Genomic DNA, 3,805 nt, shown 5'->3' with positions numbered 1-3,805 from the left:
GGGGCGGGCAGTTATTTCTGATGGAGGGCCACTTACTAAGTTTTGGCAAGCTGTTGAAGGCTGCATTTCCCTCTCTGGTGCTGGGAAGCAGGAGCAGCCCCATGGTCCCATATTCCGCTGCCCCCCCCCCGGATTACAAGGATACCACATGCCTTAGTAGCAGTTCTCAATCTTTCTGGGCATGCTAGGCTGGCCACACCTTCCTAAATCTAGTTCCATGCTGTGCTGGATCAGGCCTCAGCCCTGCACATACCTGTCTGCATTCTTAAAAATCAAATTCTTTAAAGTCTTTCTTTAAAAAGTGCCCTTCATTTAAATGAAGCACGCATTAAAACAAATAGGATTTTAATATTTGGGTTCTTGGTGCAACTTGCGTAAACCTGAGTACCAACAATTAAGGTAGAAATCTCTTCAAAATTAAGTGTAGTGTATTAGAAAGTTAGTAAATCTTCTCAGACATTTTTGAGCGGTTTATAATCGGGCAAGAAATGAATATTCTTATGTTAATTGATGCAGGTTCAGAGCTAAAAATTCTTAAGTTTTACAGCTTTAACGCTGTTAAGATTTCAAAAGTTAAATGTGACCCATTGTAAAATAAGCTTGAATTTGTGTACTCAAAAACTGCATAATATTGTGTAATATGGCCAGCTTGTGGGCAAGCTAAGGGAGGAAGGAAAGGGGCGAGAGAGAGTCAGCAAGGCCAGATGAATGTTACCCCGGGCTACTGAAGAAACTGGCAGAGGAGATCTCAGCCCCTGGCAATGATCTTCATGAAGTTGTGGGAGATGGGCCAGGTACCAGAGGACTGGAGAATGACCAACACAGTGCCCCTCATTAAAAAAGGCAAAAAGGAGGACCCAGGAAACTAAAGACCAGTTTGTGTCACCTCACCTAGGAAGTTACTAGAGCATAATGTAAGGAAAGCTGTTCACAAGCAGCCGGCAGGGATTTATGAAAAACAAACAGTATCAAAGTTAATCTGCTTCTTTAACTTGGGTAAATGAAGAAACTAGTACAAGGTGGACAGATAACTGGCTTGACAGCTGCAAGCGAAGGATAATTATTAATGGGTCTGAGACAGAGGCAGGTTTCAGGTGGAGTCCCAGAGATATTTGTCCTGGGCCTGGTTCTGTTCAATATGTTAATTAATGATTTGTGTAATATTTATCCAGATAATCTTTATTAAGTGTGTAGCTGCAGCTTAATTTTTCTGTGAAGGCTGAGGCAAAGTAGCTGTTGAGTAGATCTCCCTTTGTACCTTCAGTTAGGAGTTTTCCTTGGCTTGTTAACATAGGACTCACAGCTTCCTTGGTCCTTCTTTTCTGGCTATTATAAAATCTCTTCTTATTGTCTTTGACCTTTAGTCAGGTGCAGCTTGTTCTTTATCTCTGCCTTCTGTTTTGTCCCTGCAAGTTCTGGCTATTTCCTGGTACACTTCCTTGGTGACCTGCCTGTTCTTCCATTGCCTGTATGCTTTCCTCTTGTATTTGAGACATTTTAGAAGTTCCTTGTGCAGCCACATTGGTCTGTTGCCATTCTTGTGCTTCCATTGTGTAGGACAGTTTTTTTTTTTGTTGGGCTTCTAATGCATTGCCCATTAGAAGCTCCCAGGATTCCTGGGCATCTTTATCTCCTTCAGTCTGTCATCTCATGACACCATACCTATTAACTCTTTGAGCTGGATGTAATCCACCTTTTTGAAACCTAACATCCTAATTTTGATGACCTTATGCTTTCCCTGCCTCAGGATCTGGAATTCTATTGTCATGATCACTTCCTCCAAAGTTACCCATCACCTTCACATTCTTCACCAGTTCTTTCCTCTTGATCAGAACAAGATCCAAGATAGATGATCCCTAATTGATTTTTGCAATTTCAGAACATTTTAGTGTTTAATTTCACATTAAATTTTGCTTTTGGACTTTTAATTTTCTTTCTTTTTTTTTAAGTATGGGATGTCTGTACTGTTTAAATGTTTTTGCTTCTCTCTTGAAAAGTCCCCCATGTACCATGGGGAGAGAAAGTTAGACGACAAACTTTGTAACATACATATACAAAAATACGGAACTTTAGTTCATAAGGTCTTTATTTCCAAGTTTTTCTTTATGCAATGAAAGTTATCTACCAAGGACAGAAAACAAGTTAGTTGCATTACATGTCAGTTTATCAGAACATAAGGTTTTTTCACAGACCTCAGATGAAAAGGCTAGTTATGCTTAGTTTCGATATCAAGTGTAGAAAAATTTAGCAGAAAAGGAATCTTCTTAAAAAAAATTACCTCTTTGATTTCCTCAGGAAGTTGGGATGGTTTATTTTAATTCTTTGTTATTGGCAGGTTGATGCCAATAGGTTCTGTAATGGACATGTCAGATTATCTAGCATGACATTAAAATCTTGTCATTAATCAGATTACGTTTGTAATGATTTTTGTGTACTTGACTAATAAAATAAAACATGCAGCCTCTGTTATCCAGAGAACTAAAAATATTTAAAATATGCGTCAGTCACAATGGGAAAAGAGGCAAAGATATGAAATATCCATTGCAATATTCTCAGCAGTTTGTCAGAGTTTAAAGTAGAATATGTATCTCTGTAGACTCATTGTCCAACTCATTAGTCATTTACTACATCACTTTTCTACTCATTGGCCTCTTAAATGTCTTTGTTCCTGCTTTTATAGTTCAGAATATTTATCCTGCCTGAGGACTAAGGATAAAGATGGTAGAGAAAAATAGGAAAACATCTCCTTTTTCCAAGACACTGCAGCAGGCAATGCAGAATTTATATTTTTTACTGCAGCTGTGTTACAGTATTTAGCAAGCTGTTGGTTAACAGAATAGTTTGAGGGACCATCTTGCTTACTTTTCTGGTAGTATCTGAGCTTGTTGTAATATAATAATCTGTAATATACCATAGTTTTGAGCACAAAGAATGAGTGCTTACTTGGTATTTATGGTCCCTAGTGTGATAACTTTTAACTAAATGCACAGTAGCTTTTCAACTGCAATGCAGAGGGAAAGCTATCTTTCTTTGTCTTCACCTTTGGTTTAGTAACCATCTAAAAGCTTTTAGGGGAACTAATATTAAATTGTAATTGTTTTTCTTCCAGTTTGTGGTGACAGGGAGGGAGATCTATGTAAAACTGCTGGTTCATTAGAGGGATGGGCAGGCTTGCTTCTGTATTATTACTGACGAGGCTTCCTTATCTACTCCAGGCAACTCTAAACTGGAATCCTAACTAGAGGAAAGTAAATATGGCTGTTCAAACGAAAGCAGGCTGTTAAGGATAAAATAAAATGCCTTTGCTTCATGCTCTCTCTGTCTCCCAGTCCCCTTGTGTGAATGCTGATCTTGCCCAGTGTTCCATTTGACTACTGTTCTGTTGTGCTTGTTTGTTCCCAAAAGGAAACACCTGGGCAAATGGTGGTAAATTCCTGGGAGTTCAGGAAGTTCTTAGTTGTGGATTTAATTTTCTGTCAAAGATAATATCTGGCCAGATTTTTATGAAGTGAAAAAGATGCATGCCTTATTTGCAGGATTTTCAACAAAATGAGTTGTTTCGACAAGGAGTGACTTGGAATAAAAATGGTAGCTGGAATAAAAGCAGGTATAACTTCTTACCTAGCACCAGCCATCACACTTGATTAAAATATCTTATGAAGCAGTCTACACATTGATATCCTTTTCACAAGCTCTCAGTTTTCCAGAATATGAGAGTCCTTTGAGTTGGACTTCATAGTTTCTAGGGTTGAAAGGGACCTGAGTAGATCATTGAGTCCGACCCCTGCCATGGCAGGAAAGAGTA

This window comes from Gavialis gangeticus, unplaced genomic scaffold, assembly GCF_001723915.1.
Source record: "Gavialis gangeticus isolate Ggan-Ray unplaced genomic scaffold, GavGan_comp1, whole genome shotgun sequence".
In the NCBI taxonomy this organism is placed as follows: Eukaryota; Metazoa; Chordata; order Crocodylia; family Gavialidae; genus Gavialis; species Gavialis gangeticus.
The sequence above is the reverse complement of the archived record's forward strand: the minus strand, read 5'-3'. Positions refer to the sequence as shown.